The sequence below is a fragment of the Lagenorhynchus albirostris genome, chromosome 5, assembly GCF_949774975.1.
Source record: "Lagenorhynchus albirostris chromosome 5, mLagAlb1.1, whole genome shotgun sequence".
NCBI classification, from domain to species: domain Eukaryota; kingdom Metazoa; phylum Chordata; class Mammalia; order Artiodactyla; family Delphinidae; genus Lagenorhynchus; species Lagenorhynchus albirostris.
In genome coordinates, this window is record NC_083099.1 from 4,592,200 (window position 1) to 4,613,974 (window position 21,775).

Sequence of the window (21,775 nt, forward strand, 5' to 3'; positions counted from 1 at the left end):
GGTCCTTAAGGTGTTTCTCATACTAGGAGGGTCTCTCTCAATTTTAAAAGTTTGAACAAAAAAATACTGTTTGGGAATGAGCTGTTAGCCTGAAAAGACTCTCCTTCACATGAGTCTTAGGTGCTGATAGAAGTCCCCTGATGAACTAAGTTAAAAATTTTAAAAGGAGGCAAAGAATTTTAACACGGGTAAAATGACTCTTACCGGGAGTATGACTCCACCAATACTTGTATTGGACAGCGTAAAAAGCTCTTTAAAATTACTTTGAAAAGCAATTCAGAAAGTTATTGCATTGAGGAGATGCACGTATAGTGCATACACTTACAAGATGAACTCAACTTTCTTAATGTTATGCCAATAAGAGTATGGGATTTAGGATAAGTTCTCTAATAGCATCATACATGGATTGTGAAAGTGCTGTATTTCAAAAACTGACTCGGATGCGAAGATGATGTCCTCTAAAAAACCGTTGGATGAATCCAAGATTGGTTCTAGTCACAGCAATGATGCTATGTTTTGTTCATCTACGTTAGGATTGTCCTGATCTAAAAATCATTGCTTGTCCTGGGGAGAAGGGGGGATATGTGTATTCTTTGTAAGCATTGGCTTGTGCGAGAATGTATCATCATGCTGAGAAAGGAGTGACTGGCCAATTTGATTACCTACTCCTCTTACTTTGGAGTACAGACTTGGAAGTAGAGCAGTCGGGCTCAGCTGCTGCCTGAGTAATTCCACCTGTGAGGTTATTAAAGGCTGATGAGTCCGGACTTTGGGCTGTGAGTTCTCCACCCACAGCCTCCCCTGTCCCTTTACCGTGTTAATGCACACGGGCTGCCCGCGTGCTTTCATCCCCAGTAAAACCAGCATCCATGTCTTTGTGGAAGGGTTGCCCCAGTGACTGGAATCCAACCTGTCTACACTTGGGGAGTCGGGGTGCCTGGGAATTGAGTTCTCCCTGATGGGTACGGCAGTATAAATATGGCAACTTCCTTGCCCCCTGATGGGGACAACTTTGACGAACTACCTATGCTGTCACCAAAGCTCCCCTGCAGAATTGAGCCAAAGTGACCAGCTGTAGGACGTTGTTCGATAGCCTTATTGACCTCGTTCCTTTCCTGATCTCTGTTCTCTACTGGCTTGTTCTGGGAACATTTCCTAATAAATCACTTTAACACAAATCTTCACGTCAGGGTCTATTTCTAGGGAACCCTTCCTAAGACAAGCGTTTCATGGCAGACCGTTGGATTGCCTTGTCTGGGTCATTGGAGATCAGCCCGCACATCTGAATAAAATGGGTACCACCCCTGGAGCAGGAAATGAGATGGGCTCTCCTTTTATAGTGCATGCTGCCCAGCTCTCTCCTTCAGGACCTACACACTCATTTCCCCAGCTGTTGGGAAACTCAGCAGCTCACATCCTTCTCTGTGAATTGCCATTAGCCAAAGGACCACCCTCACGGCCTGGCTGTTAGACGTGGGAGTTCAAAGGCCAGGCCCCCTTGTCTCTAGGTGGAACCACTCTGAAGAGCCATCCCAATTTCAGAGGTCCTGGGAAATCGGCTGGTGACCCTGTTGCGATTCATCGTAACCCAATTTCTCCCTCTGCCCCACCCTGCTTTTCTTCTCAACGGCATTCTTCCATAAAACTTTTGCTAGTAAATCTCTATCTCAAAGTTTGTTTCTTGGGGAAACTGACCTAAGACATTCTTCAACCCAGAGAGGGAAGAAAGTCCTGAACCCCAAGGTTTAGAGATGTCTGAAAGCAAAGGCTCAGAGAAGTGGCTTGCCCAAGGTCACGGGGCTGGTAAGGAGTGACAGAGCCTGACTCAAACCATCTGGGTTTGAACCTGGATCCTTTTCCATTTGCACATAAAACACCCAGAATATGTGGCTAAATTTTTGTTTCAAAGATCAGTCATGATTTGTTTTTATTTTCATTATTTAATAGTATATTAAAATATTTTATTTACTTGTTTTTATTTTCTTCTAATGAAACTCAGTACCGACTAAATACTCTTCAGGATGATGGAGCACATGAACCTCTTCTCTACCAAGTACACTTCTCTTTACTTGTGACTCTCACCAAGATTAAAACAGGCATCTTCTGGTGGTCAAGACTCAGAACATGCAGAGCAATACAGTGTGCTCTTAGGATAAGCTTCTATAAGTTGAGCTGAACACTGTGGGTGAACACACACACGCACTCACACACACTCACACAATGGATCCTCTCTTCCCTTCATCACCTCATGTTGGGGTCTGTCAACCTAGGAGCACACAGGACTAAATAAAAAATGTTCATTAAGTTATCTATTGTGACTAGCTGCGCTATGGCTGCGGAAAATAAATACGATTATGCCTGGTGTTTTGCCAGATATGACATAGTATTACTTAAAAGAAAAACATAATCTCCTCTGCTGTGAAGCCTTAGAATAAAATAAATTCCAAAGAAAGTGTTCTTGATAACATTGAAAATTAGGTCTACAATATTTTATGGATGTTTATTAAATGTATTTCATTAGTACTGTCGAGATGGGAGAGGAAGTAGTAAAAGGGAAAAATGAAATGTGGGAATACAGATTGGATAGCAAGAATGAGAGAGTGAGACTGACCAAGGCGACATACATGCTGTTGATTGGTTTTCCCCAATTTAATTGATTTTCTGACCTACTGTGGCAATTCTTCTATCTTGAGTTTATGGACATAGAGTTGACAAAGTTCGGCCATTGTCCGATAGAACTTTCCTACATCTGCCATATCTAATGTCTCTAGCCACATGTGGTAATTGAGCACTTGAAATGTTACTAGTGCAACGGATGAGCTAAACGTTCATTTTAATTAATTTAAATTTAATTTAAATAGCTACACGTGGCCAGTGACTATGCCCTGGACAGTGCAGCCTACAATTATGTGACAAGTGAAAATTTTGTTTCTTAACATTTATGGTCAGAATTTCTTTTAGGTATGAAAATGTCTTTCTTTGGGATGACCTATGCTAAGCCCATTGGGATATGTTTTCCATTTTATAGTATTAGCTTATTTAATTCCCAGTTTAACTCAATGAGATGGTTACTATTATTAACCCCATGTTAGAGGCAAAAAGTCTGAGGAACATAGAGATGGAGGAATTTGTCGAGTCCCATAATAAGTAGAGATCCAAAGATATGGCCTTTGGCAGGTGTTAAATTGTCATGGTAGATGGACAAAGTGCTCGACATGAATTAAGGAAAGGTCCGAAAAGATGTAAGCAGAGTAGGAAGATGGAGAGAGTCTGGGACTCGGGTAGAATGCCCATGGTGCCACAGGGAAGGGACTAGAGCTGTGCTATAAACATGGTAGCCACTAGCCCCATGTGGCTATTTAAGTTTAAATACATTAACATTAAATCAATGTCAAATTCAATTTCTCAATCACAGTGGCCACATTGCTAGTGCTCAAAATCCACCCGTGGTAGAAGTAGGGCATCTCTATCACCATAGAGTGTTCTATTGGACAGAACTGAGTCAAAGGATAGTTCAGCATGGCTGTATCTCCTGACCATGGAGGTGGTGAAAACACTGATGTAAGGGAAACATCTCTTTCATCTTTCCCCAAATTACCAGCAAAGGCTATTGATTTCATGAATGCTCTGTAGGAGTAAGTGTAAATTAGGAAAGGGCTACATTTCTTGCCTAGATCAATATGACATGGTATATGGGTTGTTATTTGAAAAGTAAGAGGTTGGAGTCTAAGATGGTGACGTAAAGTTGCAAATAGTATTGTTGGGGTGAGAAGGGGGCTTGAACTCCCATGAACTGTGGAGTTAGGAGAGTGCTGGTGGTTTGAACCAACTTTTACTAAGATTTGTGGATACCATGGCCTTCCTTCAGCTGACAGTATTCATATGACCACACATAGTGTGAAGAAGAGAATTACATTCTACTCTGTTCTTGATCTTGGAGTCTTTAAAACATCAGTTGAGTTTTTCTGAAAGCCACACTTTGTGGTCAGTTTGTATCTATCCATCCCTTTATTGATTTTGAGTCACCACACAGGTGATATTCCTGGCTCCAAATAGTAATGGTGGTTAGCAATCTAAGGGCAAAACACTGTTTCAAGCATCTTATATGTATTAAATTTATTGAATTCTCAGATAAACTCAGTGAGATCGTTACTGTTATCCCCGTTTTAGATGCAATGACCTAAGGCACAAAAGATTAGGCAAGGTAACTTGCCATGAGTCACATACTAAGTAAGATAGACAGGATTTGAATAAATCTGTCCCTAGACGTCAATAAGGGTCTTTCATATGTTGCAATACGCAGATAACCAGAGTGCCTTCCGGTTTGTTGTCTTGGCCCCTGAATCTCACGCTGTGTGTTATCTTCATGGGTACTTCATGGCAAGAAGAGCCAGCTCTGGGGGTGACTCTAAGATATGAATCCATGTGCCTGTGACCTCTGGGAGTGGAATCGCAGAACTGAAGAACTTCGGTGACATCCTGAACTTTTTGTAACTCTGAAGGTACCAACCTCTACCCTTTGGGTGGAAAATAGAAGTATCCCTGACCAGCTGTGCAGCTTCTAAAAGAACTGGCTGCCAAGCTACTGAGAGTATCTGGATGTTCTCTGAACATCTGGTTGGCACCAGATGAGAACAAGGGGAAGCGATATGAGGAATCTATAATTAATTGCACATTATAAACTTGTAGAATGGTAGTGCTGGGATGAACTTCAGTGGTCACCTGGGGCAGACATTCTCAGTGGCTGGGCTGTAGACCATGTTTCAGAATCATTCAGGAAGAGTCTTAAGCATGCAGAGGCCAGGTCCTACCCCTGGAGACTCTGGTTCAATAGGTCTGTGGGAGGAGACCTAGCGTTACAGAAATTAGATGGATAATATATGAACCGCCAGAACTGGGGCAGTAATTACATTAACGACCTTCTTTTCTCTCTCCACTTGGCAGGTAATGATGCTGCAAGACAGAATATTTTACTGACTGTAAATCCTGTACTTTAAAGAGATGCCCATGAAAAAAAAATTCATTGGTCACCTTTGGAGGATGTTAGAGAAACAAATCATTTTAAAATCTGCCAAACAAAGGGGGAAGTCATGTATTCATCCTGCTTTTCATTTACCAACATTATCAGGAAAGCTAAATCGCTATTTAGGGACAATTTTTGTTTACAGAAGTATTGCCTGTAGTAAGTAAAGGAAGAATGTTAGAATACCACATTCTGTCACTCCTAATGAATCAATGGTTGTGACCAGCCCCAAAAGGGACATCCTGATGGAAGTACACAATACCATATGTAAAGTGTTCTTACCAAAAACTTAAACTAGAATCTCATCAAGTCTCTATAGCTCATTTTCAATTCATAGGAGATATGGAAGACAGAGGAACATGCTAAGTAACACCATTAGGATTCGATAATCAAAATCCAGCCTGTGAGAACACCTATAGGTCAGATAACCCAGTTTCTTCATTATATACATTGAAGGAGGGAAAAAAAGATAGAGGGAGAACCCATAGAGTACAAGAGACTTAAGAAACAAATCAGTCAATTGAAGATGGGTCTTGTTAGGTTTCTGATTCGATTACAAACATTTAAAAATAAATGTTCTTAGGTGTGATCATTAGGTTACGGATATGTTTTAAGAGCTGCTTACTGAAATATTCATGGATGAAATGAATATAAATATTTCTGAAAAAGACAGAAAGACTTGCTTTAAAATAATTCAGAGAGGTAATTAATTCCCTGCTGGTCCAGTGGTTAGGACTCTGCGCTTTCACTGCAGGGGCATGGGTTTGATCTCTGGTTGGGGGACTAAGATCTTGTAAACTGCGTGGCACAGCCAACAGAAAATAATAATAATTCAGAGAAAAGGAGGTGGGTAGGGAGTTAGATGAAACAAGATTGGTCCAAAGTTGATAACTGAGGAAGCTAGGCGATGGTTACCAACAAGTCATCATACTAATTCTTCAACTTTTGCATATGATTGAAATTGCCCATTAGAAAAAGTCAAAAATGAAAAATTGTGTCCAAAAATGCAAAGGCTTTGGCTTATCTCAGGGGTCAGCAAACTGTGGCCTTCAGGTGAAAGCCAGCTTGCTTTCAAGCTGTGAAAAAAAATTGTGAATACAATTTTTTTTAGAACACACTAAACGACACCTATTCACTTACATATTGTCTATGGCTGCTTTCATGCCACAATGGAACTGTTGAGTAGTTGCAACAGAGACTGCTGTGTGTCCTGTAAAGCTTAAAACATTTGCCACGTGGCTCTTCACAGAAAATGTTTTGCCACCCTTTGCTTAGATGAAGTTGTAAATTGTAAAAAGAATTACATCCTAATTTCTTTGTGTTTGGTTCTTGTCATACATACCACTTTTAAGCGTGTTTTAAAATTTTTCAGTTTTTTGAATGCTATTGGAAGGAAATTAGAATTAGGATTGCCCACTTCTGAATATATGAGTGAAAGCTTTGCTACTTTGTCTTTTTTATTGAACTAGGGCTGATTTACAATATTATATTAGTTTCAGGTGTACAGCATAGTGATTCAGTATTTGTACAGATTATACTCCATTAAAAGTTATTACAAGGTAATGGCTATAATTCCCTGTGCTGTACAATATATCCTTGTTGCTATGCTACTGTATAGCACAGGGAACTATATTCAATATCCTGTGATAAACCATAATGGAAAAGAATATGAAAAATAATACATATATATATATATGTCTGACTGAATCACTTTGCTGTACAGCAGAAATGAACACAACATTGTAAATCAACTATACTTTAATAAAATAAATTAAAAAGAAAAGAAGCATTTGGCTTTCTTGAAGATGGGTGATTTTCACTGAATCTAGGCTGCGGCACATTTTACCCTGTCTAGACAATCCATGATGTCTTTTCCGACTGAATAGCTTACTTCCTGTTTATCCTCTTGTCCCCAGGAAGCATAAAAACAAGGGAACTGGATGAGATTTCAGGGAGAGGAATTATAGAAGGAAAGTAGAAGCAGAAGTTCAGGCTGCCCTTTTAAGAAGCAATATTTCTCTATAATTTGGCAGAGAGAGGGGGAACCAAAAAACATAAATGTAATGTGTGAGAGAAAATAGAACTGAGAAGGGAGGGGGCGGGGATTCAGAGAAGGCAGATGTGTTTGCAGGTGGGTTGGGGTCCTCCGGGCCTATTTACTCCTCCGGGTTGTACCTGGCACCTAAAAAAGCGCTATGCACACAGCATAGCAAGGACTCAATAAATATTTGGGGAATGAATAGTCCCTCCATTAAAGCTGAAAATTAAGAGTTGGCTACACATATTTCTTTCCTTCTGGAAAAGGATTTGTAGCTCAGAAGAAGGCTGTGCCATTAAAACAACATGGAGAATTCAGTCCAGGTTGAGGTGATTAATTATCATCCTGTTTTCTCTGGCTTGGCCAGACACCATAACTATGTTCTGTACAGCTAGCATCCAGCTAGAAGCTACTGACAGACTGAAAGAACAGCCTAGAAAACCATGACTGACTGTTGTCTAAAAATTTTGCAAAGATGTATGTTTGATCCTCTCTGGCAGCTGAATTCTTGCTCTTGTATACAATCTAATTGCTACTCAAAGCAAAATATTTTAAATTGGCCCATCCTTTCTACCTTGCCCACTTCTGAATATATGAGTGAAAGCTTTGCTACTTTGTCTTTTTTATTGAAGTAGAGTCGATTTACAATATTATATTAGTTTCAGGTGTACAGCATAGTGATTCAGTATTTGTACAGATTATACTCCATTAAAAGTTATTACAAGGTAATGGCTATAATTCCCTGTGCTGTACAATATACCCTTGCTGCTCATCTATTTCGTACATAGTAGTTTGTATCTCTTAATCCCATGCCCTTAACTTGCCCCTCCCCTATCCCTCTCCCCACTGGTAACCACTAGTTTGTTCTCTATATCTGTGAGTCTGTTTCTGTTTTGTTATATACATTCCTTTATTCTTCAGATTCCACATACAGGTGACATACAGTATTTGTCTTTCTCTGTCTGACTTAATTCACTTAGCATAATATTCTCTAGGTCACCCACGTTGCTTCAAATGGCAGTAAATGGCAGTAAGAGGTTTCTCCAGAAGGTCATTGCTGCATTAAGATACTCTGATGTCTTAGATATTAAATACCATAGATATTAAATAACATTATAGCTACTAAGCAAACTTTATATGTTATATATAAAATACTGAGCAAGTTATGGGGATGTAATGGTGACTATAGTTAATAATACTGTGTCGCATATTCGAAAGTTGCTAAAAGAGTAGATCTTAAAAGTTTTCAACACAAGAAAAAAATCTTGTAACTATGTACGGTGATATCAGCTAGACTTATTGTGGTGATCATTTCACAAAATACACAAATATCAAATCATTATGTTTGCACCTGAAGCTCATATAATGTTATATGTCAATTATGTTTCAATTAGAAAAAATGATTTGACAGGGTTGTAAATTAACTATGCAAAAAAAGATACTGAGTAGGATAGCATCCGTTTCTGACGTTTAACGCATGTCACCCAGGCAGTAATGGTTCTTTTTGAGAAATTTCTTGCTTAGGACTTGTCTTAAATCAGTAGAGCCTGGGATGGGGTTCTGGTTTGGAGGGTTTATTGGAGGAGTGTTTCCAGGAGAATAGGAGTACGTAAACAGGATGGGGTAAGGAAAGGAGGTAACAGGGATGTGGTCTCAGCTGGAGACTGGCTTCAGGCTGATCCCGTGGGGCAGCAACAGCACACACTACATGGCTCCTTTTAAATGGTACAAGGAGTTTAAAAGCTCAGTGAGTTTTGCAGTCATTTTACTTGACTAATGAAAAATCACATGAAGAAGAATAGAAAGCCGGAAGCTCAGGTAATATAGTGTTTCCTGACTCCGGAAGAGTTTTTGTTCTTCATGCATTTTCTTTGGTTAAAATAATCTAGAAATAATGCATTTTTTTTCTTTTCCATTATGGTTTATCACAGGATATTGAATATAGTTCCCTGTACTATACAATAAGACCTTGTTGTTTATCCATTCTTTATATGATAGTTTGCCTCTGCTAATCCCAATCTCCCAATCCATCCCTCCTCCAACCCCCTCTCCCTTGGCAATCACAAGTCTGCTCTCTATGTCTGTGAGTCTGTCTCGGGTTTTTTTTTTTTTAATAAATTTACTTATTTTATTTTATTTATTTATTTGGCTGCGTTGGGTCTTCATTGCTGCGTGCGGGCTTTCTCTAGTTGTGGCGAGCTGGGGCTACTCTTCGTTGCGGTGCTTGGGCTTCTCATTCCGGTGGTTTCTCTTGTTGCAGAGCACGGGCTCCAGGCATGCAGGCTCAGTAGTTGTGGCACATGGGCTTAGTTGCTCCACGACATGTGGGATCTTCCTGGACCAGGGCTCGAACACGTGTCCCCTGCATTGGCAGGCGGATTCTTAACCACTGCGCCACCAAGTAAGTCCCGAGTCTGTTTCTGTTTTGTAGATAAGTTCATTTGTGCCGTGTTTTAGATTCCACATATAAGTGATATTGTGTGGTATTTGTCTTTTTCTTTCTGACTCACTTCACTTAGTATGATAATCTCTAGCTGCATCCATGTTGCTGTAAATGGCATTATTTCATTCTTTTTTATGGCTGAGTAATATCTCATTGTGTGTGTATATATATGTGTGTATATATATATATATATATATATATATATACACACACACCCCACATCTTCTTTAACCACCCATTTGTCAATGGACATTTATGTTGCTTCCATGTCCTTGGCTATTGTAAATAGTGCTGCTATGAACACTGGGGTGCATGTATCTTTTCAAATTATAGTTTTGTCTAGATATACGCCCAGAAGTGGGATTGCTGGATCATATGGCAACTCTATTTTTCGTTTTCTGAGTCACCTCCACACTGTTTTCATGGTGGCTGCACCAATTTACATTCTCACCAATAGTGAAGGAGAGTTCCCTATTCTCCACACCCTCTCCAGCATTTATTGTTTGTAGACTTTTTAATGATGGTCATTCTGACCAGTGTGAGGTGGTACTCCACTGTAGTTTTCATTTGCACAGAAATAATATTTTTAACCTCTCATTCTTTAAATTGTTTTAAAAAAAGAAATTGATGAATGTGGAGAATTGACTACACTAAACAATAGGGCTTAAATTACTATTCTGGAAAGAAATCATGATGCATAGATAGACCTGGCAACTTGAGTTTACATATTCAATTTTTTATTTGATGTTAAAAAACAAATTTTCACATTTAAAAATAATTCATGGTATAGTTGTTACATAAAGGATGACAATTAAATAGCAGCTCAGCAGACACATATAGAGACAATTTTTATGAACATCAATAGCACAAATATTATAAATGTCTCACTAGGAAATTCTACCACCCTGAGTGGACTGAATCTTGTATGAAACATTACTTGAATACAGTTGGTAACAATTATTTCAGTATGTGTGTGTGGAGAGGCATGTTGGCAAGCATGGGATAGGGTTGTAAGAATGATGGGGTAGATTGGTAGATTTTTCTACAGCTAAATAGAGAATATATATGTTTTCTACACAGTTAAATATAGACTATATATTCTCTCTGTATACATACTCTATATAAATTCTCTCTATATATATATAGTAAATGCACAGCTAAATAGAGAATATATATATTAAATGTATAGCTAAATAGAGAATATATACGTATATATATCTTCATGCAGTGTCATTTCATATCCATTTTGGTACTAGCATTTGGAAATAGCATTTGTTACCTAAATTTGGTTAAGGGAAAAATAGATTAGGATTCATGCAACATTTTGCATGTGATAAAATTTGCCAAAATGACACATTATGTCTTCTCTTCTTACCCCTTTTTAACTTGTAAAAATAACTCAATAATTTATTCCATCTCGGAAGGTGTTATTTCTTGGATTTTTAATTCTTCCACCGATTATTTTTTATTATTCCACAGTTCTTTTTTTTTTACATGAGTGCACACAAGTATGAAAGTACTATAAGAAACAAACAAACAAAAAATCTTAAGTATGTATAATACAATCCAAAATACTGCATATCCATGGAAAAAGACAGGCAGGCATATATCTGGACCCAGAATAAAAGATACATTTCCTTATGAGAACTACAAAAATATCCTCAAAGACAGGGAGGGTGAGGAGAGTTTGTGGCCCTTGATGGCAAGCTGGAGTACACAAAGGATGACCAAGAGTCCCAGCATAAAAGTAGCTTAGAAATAATTAGAAAGATGATGGGTTTTTCCCAAAAGTAAGCAGAATTATGGGAGATAATCTCAGGGAATTGGCAAAGTGCCAGGATCAGAAGGGAGACTAACAATAAGGAAGATGAGGGCTTCCCTGGTGGCGCAGTGGTTGAGAGTCCGCCTGCCGATGCAGGGGACACGGGTTCGTGCCCCGCTCCGGGAAGATCCCACATGCCGCGGAGCGGCTGGGCCCGTGAGCCATGGCCGCTGAGCCTCCGCGTCCGGAGCCTGTGCTCCGTAATGGGAGAGGCCACAACAGTGAGAGGCCCGCGTACCCCCCCAAAAAAAAGAAATAAGGAAGATGAGGGCTGAGGGCATCAAGGAACCCCAGGAGGTGGAAAAGAGTCCAGAAACTTTTAAAGGAACAGAGTTGAAGTCAGGTTGAGAGAAGGTCCTGCGGCCATTGCACTACCTCCTGTAGTTTACAGCCAGCCCAAATCCCTGATGCTTGCTTAGTAAAAAAAATAGAAAAGAAATAATCATCCCTTCCTAGAAGTGGAGCGGGACTCAGCTCCTCTCCTGGCCTCACCAGGCTCAGTCCTGCAAGGCTCTGCTTCTGCCGTCAGGGACGTCCTCTCCCAAGTCTCCAGTTGCGCCTTTGTTGAGAGACCCTTGGAAAGGATGACTCACAGCTGAGTCACAGTCTTTCCTCTCCTGCTCTTCACTCCCACTGCCTGGAAAAAGTCATCAGAATTTGGTGTTTTGAGGTGAGAAAGGGAGAATCGCCATGCAGCGTGGGCTCCCTGAGAACATCCAGAGGTTTCTGAAGGTGAAGGAGGGGCAGCGGGACCTGGAAGGGGCAGAGGGAAGAGAAGAGAAAGCAGCCAGTAGCCTGGCCGATGCCAGGACAGGTCTGCAGAGCGGAGGGCATGCAACAGCAGGGGTCTCCAGCTGTGGGCACACCCCCAGGGCAGAGGGAGAGATGGCTTTCCAGGAGGTGGGCAGAAAATGTTAGAGCTTCCCATTTTCTTTCACCTACAATTAAGCTTTGCTAGTGATGAATACACAGTGACACCTGTGCCTTCAGTACATACCCATGGTTATGTGTTACCTATAGTCTTTGGGGGGGTCTTAAGGCAAGAGCAGGGGCTCCACTATGTATGTTCTGGGGGGAAGGGTTGGCCTTGGCATCTTATTTGAATGTTTCAGAGCATTGTGATTGATGTGTTGTAGCTGACTTGGGCCCTGTCAATTGTATTTATAAGTTATTGTATCTTTATAAGATGAACGAGTGGATCAGGCAGATTCCTACCAAGAAACTGAAGACTAAACTCAGTGTAAGCACAGGCAAGCAACCACAAAGGAACAGAGCTGAATCCACTTCTCCTGCCTGCCCCAGACAAACTTACCAGGTACAAACCAACAATGTTGACCTAACTAGATCTGACAAGGTCAGCCAAATAAATTGTCGTCCTTGAGATGACTATACAACATAGATAAACATCTGTTAACATTAATGATGGTCCTTACCTTGTGTGAATACGGAGCCCTGAGATATTAGTGCAACTGTTTTTAAGAATGGGATGAACTTGGTGGAACAAACTCAGGTGGAACAGGACAACGAAGAATTGGTTTTATTTTTATTTTTTTAAATTTTTTTGCGGTAAGCGGGCCTCTCACTGCTGTGGCCTCTCCCGTTGCGGAGCACAGGCTCCGGACGCGCAGGCTCAGCGGCCATGGCTCACGGGCCCAGCCGCTCCGCGGCATGTGGGATCTTCCCAGAGCGGGGCACGAACCCAGGAGACTCTCAACCACTGTGCCACCAGGGAAGCCCTCCAGCTTTCTTTTGATTTCCATTTGCATGGAATATCTTTTTCCATCCCCTCACTTTCAGTCTGTATGTGTCCCTATGTCTGAAGTGGGTCTCTTGTAGACAGCGTATATATGGGTCTTGTTTTTGTATCCATTCAGCAAGCCTGTGTCTTTTGGTTGGAGCGTTTAATCCCCTCACGTTTAAGGTAATTATCAATATGTATGTTCCTATTACCATTTTATGAATTGTTTTGGGTTTGTTTTTGTAGGTCCTTTTCTTCTCTTGTTTTTCCCACTTAGAGAAGTTCCTTTAGCATTTGTTGTAGAGCTGGTTTGGTGGTGCTGAATTCTCTTAGCTTTTGCTTGTCTGTAAAGCTTTTGACTTCTCCATCAAATCTGAATGAGATCCTTGCCGGGTAGAGTCATCTTGCTTGTAGGTTCTTCCCTTTCATCACCTTAAGTATATCATGCCACTCCCTTCTGGCTTGTAGTAGAGTTTCTGCTGAGAAATCAGGTGTTAACCTTATGGGAGTTTCCTTGTATGTCATTTGTCACATTTCCCTTGCTGCTTTCAATAATTTTTCTTTGTCTTTAACTTTTACCAGTTTGATTACTATGTGTCTCGGCGTGTTCCTCCTTGGGTTTATCCTGTATGGGACTCTCTGTGATTCCTGGACTTGCGTGGATATTTCCTTTCCCATGTTAGGGAAATTTTCGACTATAATGTCTTCAAATATTTTCTCTGGTCTTTTCTCTCTCTCTTCTCCTTCTGGGACCCCTATAATGCGAATGTTGTTGCGTTTAATGTTGTCCCAGAGGTCTCTTAGGCTGTCTTCATTTCTTTTCATTCTTTTTTCTTTATTCTGTTCCATGGCTGTGAATTCCACCATTCTGTCTTCCAGGTCACTTATCCGTTCTTCTGCCTCAGTTATTCTGCTATTGATTCCTTCTAGTGTAGTTTTCATTTCAGTTATTGTATTGTTCATCTCTGTTTGTTCTTTAATTCTTCTAGGTGTTTGTTAAACACTTTTTACATCTTCTTGATCTTTGCCTCCATTCTTTTTCTGAGGTCCTGGATCATCTTTACTATCATTATTCTGAATTCTTTTTGCCTATCTCTACTTCATTTAGTTTTTTTTTCTGGGGTTTTATCTTGTTCCTTCATTTGGTACGTAGCCCTCTGCCTTTTCATCTTGTCTGTCTTTCTGTGAATGTGGTTTTTGTTCCACAGGCTGCAGGATTGTAGTTCTTCCTTCTGCTGTCTGCCCTCTGGTGGATTAGGCTATCTAAGAGGCTTGAGCAAGTTTCCTGATGGCAGGGACTGGTGGTGGGTAGATGTGGGTGTTGCTCTGATGGGCAGAGCTCTGTAAAACTTTAATCTGCTTGTCTGCTGATGGGTGGGGCTGGGTTTCCTCCCTGTTGGTCCCCTCCCTCAGGGTTGTCCTGAGGCAACCCAACACTGGAGCCTACCCTGGCTCTTTGGTGGGGCTAATGGCGGACTCTGGGAGGGCTCACACCAAGGAGAACTTCCCAGAACTTCTGCTGCCAGTGTCCTTGTCCTCACGGTGAGCCACAGCCACCCCCTGCCTCTGCAGGAGACCCTCCAACACTAGCAGGTAGGTCTGGTTCAGTCTCCCCTGGGGTCACTGCTCCTTCCCCTGGGTCCCGATGTGCACACTACTTTGTGTATGCCCTCCAAGGGTGGAGTCTCTGTTTCCCCCAGTCCTGTCATAGTCCTGCAATCAAATCCTGCTAGCCTTCAAAGTCTGATTCTCTAGGAATTCCTCCTCCCGTTGCCAGACCCCCGGGGTTGGGCAGCCTGACGTGGGGCTCAGAACCTTCACTCCAGTGGGTGGACTTCTGTGGTATGACTGTTCTCCAGTTTGTGAGTCACCCACCCAGCAGTTATCGGATTTGATTTTATTGTGATTGTGCCCCTCCTACCATCTCATTTTGGCTTCTCCTTTGTCTTTGGATGTGGGATATCTTTTTTGGTGAGTTCCAGTGTCTTCCTGTCAATGATTGTTCAGCAGTTAGTTGTGGTTCTGGTGTTCTTGCAAGAGGGAGTGGGAGCACGTCCTTCTACTCCGCCATCTTGGTTTCATGTCTTCCCTTCACCCTTTTAAAGCTACTCTGGATACTGACCAAGAATAGCAGCTCCATTGTTGATTCTCTGGGTCAGTGCTGCTGAGAGTGTGCTCCTTGAATTAGCATCAGCCTCACCTGGGAGCTTGTTAGGAAACGCAAATTCTCCAGCCTTACCATCCGGGACCTACTTCAGAAATTCCAGGGGGGGACCCAGCAATCTGTTTGAACAATCCCACCACATGATTCTGATAGACACTAGACTTTGAGAACCTCAGCTTTAGTTCAGAAGCTTCATAAGCTTTTATTCATAAGCTCCCACCTGATCCCTGAGCACACCTGTCTTTCTCAGCACATAGCTGGCAGTTGTCAGAAAAAGTTATATTCCCCAAGTAAATGGCTTTACTCCAGATTCATTCTATTTACCCTTTAGCCCTGACCTCTCAGGGGAGTCCAGACTTACACTTCCAATTCTCTCCATGTGAAATAAAACTGTTCTAGAAGATGCTCAAACTCAACAGGGTTACAACAACCCACTCTTCCCTGTCCCCCATGCTCTTCAGAAAATAAAAACTGACTGTAAGACAAACAATGCTGACTTCCCCCTCTCCTCCCAGGTTCCCTGTTTTAATAATAGAGAAAATTGTTTGCTGAACATTCACTACATGTGCACATGGCATGTCTCGTTGCTTTTTCCTTCTCCCTTAAGTCCAGAAGGTAGGACTAATGTGAGCACCCACCTAACAGATAAGGAAATTGGGGATTAAGAAAATTAAACAGGTAACTCAGGGACACAGGTTGTGCTGGTCATGGGCACCAGAGGGAGACCTCCGCTGCAGGGGGAGGAAGGGACCTGCTCTCTCTCCTTCTGCTTGGAGTTTACGGCCAGCAACAGGGTTCTCCCTTCATGCAGAAAGAGGGGGCTCGTGTGTGTGTGTGTGTGTGTGTGTGTGTGTGTGTGTGTGTGTGTGTGTATGTGTGTGTTCCTCCAGATGGAAGAAGACTGAATTAAGCAATCTCCTGGTGGGGAGTTGGGAGCTAATCAAGGAACTTTAATTCCTCTCTTTAAGGTCCTCCCCTCAACCTCCCCTCACTTGCTCTGTTTTTTAAAAAATTTATTTTATTGAAGTATCGTTGATTTACAGTGTTGTGTTCATTTCTTCTGTATGGCAAAGTGAATTAGTTATACATACTTACATATGTATTTTTTTCATATTCTTTTCCATTATGGTTTGTCACAGGATATTGAATATAGTTGCCTGTGTTATACAGTAGGACCTTGTTGTTTATCCATTCTATATATTATAGTTTGCATCTGCTAATCCCAAACTCCCAGTCCATCCCTCCCCAACCCCCTCCCCCTTGGTAACCACAAGTCTGTTCTCAATGTCTGAGTCTGTTTCTATTTTGTAGATAAGTTCGTTTGTGTCATATTTTATTAGACTCCACATGTAAGTGATATCATATGATATTTGTCTTTCTCTGTCTGACTTACTTCACTTAGTATGATAATCTCTATGTCCATCCATGATGCTGCAAATGGCATTATTTCATTTTTAAATTTAATTTTTTTACATATAGTTTTTATTTAATATTGGAATAGTTGATTTACAATGTTGTGTTAGTTTCAGGTGTAGAGCAAAGTGATTCAGTTATACATATATATAAATTCTTTTTCAGATTCTTTTCCCATATAGGTTATTACAGCGTATTGGATAGACTTCCCTGAGCTATACAATAGGTCCTTGTTGATTACCTAGTTTATATATAGTAGTGTGTATATGTTAATCTCAAGCTCCTAATTTATCCCTCCCCCCACGTTTCCCCTTTGGTAACCATAAATTTGTTTTCTAAGTCTGTGAGTCTGTGTCTGTTTTGTAAAGAAGTTCATTTGTATCCTTTTTTTAGATTCCACATATAAGTGATATCTCACTTGCTCTTGACAAAACCTGGACCACTTTGTTTCCACGGAGCGATCAATGGAGTTTCCTAAATAGGTTGTCTGTCACTTTATGTTATTGTTAGTTTGTTTCTCTATAACTGACTTTTGCGATATGGAAATGAAGATCTGTTTTCTTCATTCCTTGAGAAAATGAGTTTATTTTTTTAGTCCAACTCCTTAAGTATATACAACAAAATTATTTGAGAAACAAGTAGGAGTTTTCATAAGGAGGGTTATGTGGTAGATTAAATTCAGAGACATGTAGGAGAGAATAAGTGTAGCCAAAAAAAAAAAAAAAGCATCTTAGTGAATAATAAGAACATGTGCAACATAGACTTTGGTAATTTGGGGTATTATCATTTGCATTTTAAATGCGTAAGCAATAAAGTAGCAGCTACTCATAAATGTCTCTATCCAGTCTGACTTAAAATACACCGTTATGATTTTACCCTGAAAGCTGACAAAGTTTCCAAAGCACCAACAGATGTGCTTCTCTGCCCCTGGGGCACAGCATGTCAAGGCCAAGTAGAGGCTTTGGGAAGCCAATAGCACCAGAAAAGCAGCCATGGAAAGCCCTGGGACCTGGGAACTTATGTTGGAGACTTTTTCCTTCCACCAAGTTGAGAGTTGGCTGCCCGAGTGTCATCTGGACTCTACACTGTTGCGAACAGAACACACAGGGCATTTGGAAAAGGATGGTTCTTCTCAGGTGTCAGAGTGTATTTTCCCTTTTTTATCAATGCATTAAAGGCTTATTCTTTGGAAAGTAGCTGTCCCAGGATATGATCCAACCCTAATTACTCATTTGAGAGATTCGTTCAAGTGAGAGAGTGTTCCTTAAAATAGAAGGGGATTTTCACTTTAAAGTCCAGGAGGTTTCTCCTTCTTCTTCTTAGTCATAGAGGCTGTGCTGTCATTGACACACCCTTCCTCCCCATTCTGCTTCCTGACTCATTAAAAAAACACCAGGGGATGGACTTCATGATTTAAAACATTTTCTTCATGCATTTGATGAAAGCCTGGTATTTTCTGTTGATAAAAAATTTAGAACACTAGTAGTTCAGTGTAGATGCTGCTTACGGAGTTTGGGGACAGATCACATATTCATATGATCTGTACATCCTATGAACAGATCATATGTTCAAAGTGATGGTGAGAAACCTATCAGCTCTGGTTTGTGGTGAAGGATGACCACGTGGTAGATGAGCTGGTGTTACAGCTCACAAGCATGTTAGAGGGTCTCTCCTGGGCAGTGTTCCATGGACCATGTGACCCCCCTAGGAATACTGTGGAATGCTGTCTTGTCACCTGCCAGGACTTTGTTTATTCTCTTACCCTTTCTCTTGTGCTTACCAAATGTACTTAGCCTCCTGTCTACTTATTCTCACATCAGCTTCACGCCCCCAACTAGCTATGCAAGATTTGGAAGGCCTTTTCACATCCTTGGACATCAGTTTCTTTTAAAATGTTGGGTGCATTACCTTTAACATCTTCATCAGCTCAAAAATTTTCTAGTTCCTTATCTATGCTTTTATATGCTAGTGCCTTTCACTCTCGTCTTAATTTGTAAGCTAATCTTGGTATTTAGGTCTCATTTGAGAAAAATGTCACAAGCAGAGATGGGAGGAAATAGTATCTTTGTGTCTTAAGTACAAGAATTAGAAGCTCATGAATTACAATGAACCTTGAATTAATTGGTGGCAAAGTTACCCTTAGATCATTTTGTCTATCTGTTTAAAAGGCAGATAATAGTATTTGGGGGTCAAAGAAAGAAGACTGGGAGATATAACTTCGAATGCTATGCAAATTAGCAAGGACAGTTGTAACATTTATGGTTGACTGTTACGTGAAAACCACTCTTGGAATTGTATTGCCTCTTGTTTAGGGTTTAACATAGTGAGGTGTTTTCCTAGAAGTCTGTGTGTGCTCATACTGGGAATCCTGAAATAAACTCCAACAAAACTTAAAGTAAAGACATCATTTATTCTAGGGGCTTCTGTAAACCCAGCTATAGGTAATCACTTGTTCTCATGTAAAATTTCTGATGTGTCCTAAGAACATTCATAGATCACTCTGTGGCAGCTTCAATACTTTTAGAACCAGAGAAGATTTCCACTTTAAAAATTATATGGGTTCATTGTAAGATTTGAAAGAGAAAAACAAATTTTTAGATGAGAGGGAAAATGATCTCTTCACTTGACATTTTGCTCTATTATTGCCTTTAAATAACCCCATTGATTTCCTTGTATAATGATAGAATATTAGAGAATAATTGATATAGTTTGGAAATTTTTATAAACATGAAGACACATTGAGACAGTTATTTTGACTAACGTCTATATCTACCCATAAATCAATATACTGAAAGGAAATTATATAAACATTAAGAAAAGTTGAGACAGTTATTTTGAATAATGTCTATACTTAATCATGACTTAAAACATTGAAAGGAAATACAAACACAGGCTCTTTCTTTAATGTAGGACACTATAGGCTGCTTGACGGTCAGAAAAACCACAGGTTTAGCTGCCAAGTCAGTTGTGTGATGGTTAAGGTCAGTGGTTCATATTTTAAACAATCTGAGAACGGTTGTATGTGTTTTCCAAGCTAGTGTTTAAAAACCTTCATAAATATGTATTCCCAGGATATAGCTATTAGAGAAAGTCTTGTCAACTTTCATGCCCTTCTATGACAGATTGTTTTTCTTTTTCATACAGAGGATACATGGCTGATTTAAAGCCCAGAACAGTTCAACAGCAGTTATATGCTATCATGACAAGTTCTGTCTAAGCTTGTTTAAAAACATCCCACAGGGGATGCTTCAAAGAATGGCACACAGTGACAACTGGAAGGAAGTTGCTTTATTAATAGTTGGCAATCCTTACCAATGCCAGGCATGTTGCGTTGTCTCTGTTCAGCCCAGTCACCTATTCTCATTCACATCCACCTCTAAAACAACTGCTTACATTTTGAACAAGTCCAAGGGAATATTTTCATGCAAGCTAAGTTCTAGCTTACGTAAAATAAATATGTATTAAACAAACAGAAGCAATGGGCCATATAGGAAATCACCTTCTCTTCTTATAGATCTCGTACTCCCTTTTACCAAAATGTAAATAAGGTGGTTCCAGGTCGGGGTCTTTTCAGTAACCCTCCAGCTGAGAGAGGACTTTTCATCTCCCACTTTTCCTTCTCTGCCTCATTCTCATTTTCTCTTTCTTCCTTTTTCTTTTAAAAATTTTACTGAAGTATACTTGATTACAATGTTGTGTTAATTTCTGCTATACAGCAAAGTGATTCAGTTATACATATATATATTCTTTTTCATATTCTTTTCCATTATGGTTTATCACAGGATATTGAATATAGTTCCCTGTGCTCTACAGTAGGACTTTGCTGTTTATCCACTCTATGCATAATAGCTTGCATCCGCTAATCCCAAAGTCCCCATCCCTCTTTCCCGGCACCCCCGGCAACCACAAGTCTGTCCTCTATGTCCGTGAGTCTGTTTTTGCTTCATAGGTATGTTCATTTGTGTCGTATTTTAGATTCCACTTATAAATGATCTCATATGGTAGTCATCTTTCTGATTTACTTCACTTAGTATGATAATCTGTAGGTCCATCCATGTTGCTGCAAATGGCATTATTTCATTCTTTTTTATGGCTGAGTAATATTCCGTTGTATATATGTATTACATCTTCTTTATCCGTTCATCTGTCCATGGACATTTAGGTTGTTTCCATGTCTTGGCTATTGTAAATAGTGCTGCAATGAACATTGGGGTACGTGTATCCTTTCGAATTAGAGTTTCCTCTGGATATATGTCCAGGAGTGGGATTGCTGGATCATATGGCAACTCTATTTTTAGTCTTTTGAGGAACCTCCACACCATTTTCCACAGTGGCTGCAGCAACTTACATTCCCACCACATCTTCTTTATCCATTCCTCTGTCGATGGACATTTAGGTTGCCTCCATGTCTTGGCTATTGTAAATAGTGCTGCTGTGAACATTGGAGTGCATGTACCTTTTTGAATTAGTTTTGTCTTCTTCCCTTTTCTTAACATCTGTTCTGTCTTCTTTCCCATTGGCATTCTATTTCTCCTTCCTCTGCTGTTTCCTCTTCTCTTTTTTCCTCTTTATTCTTTTCCTCCCTCCTTGCATTTACTTCTTACCTCCATACTTTCAATTCTGCTTCATGTCTCCCTTCCAGTGTTGAAATCACTACAGGCTTATTAGTACAAGTACAATGCAACTGTAAGACATAATTTGATGTCTACCACAGAACATTGATGAATTATGAATTTTCCATTTGTTTCTACAGGCAATTATGAGAAATTAAATGTTGACTTTTTAAAGTCATGCTTTAATCAGAAGTGTATTTATATAAAATCAATACACGTGAAATGGAGAGTGGAATTAAAAAACATTTTTTTAAAACAAATACTATTTCATTCACTAATAGCCAGTAATGACTATAACAAACAAAGAATTAGCTCATCTGATTCAACTGTAAATAGTAGATAATTCATGAATAAGGAAATCGTACTTTCTTGTTCTGGTATAGTAACAGGAAGCTTTTGAAGTAACAATATCTGAGATCTAGAACAAATTTGGTTCCTTTAAAATAAAACAAATGCAGAAAAACAAGGCCTGGAGTCATGTTATGCAAATCAACCCCTGCCATCCAGTTGGGATCCAACCT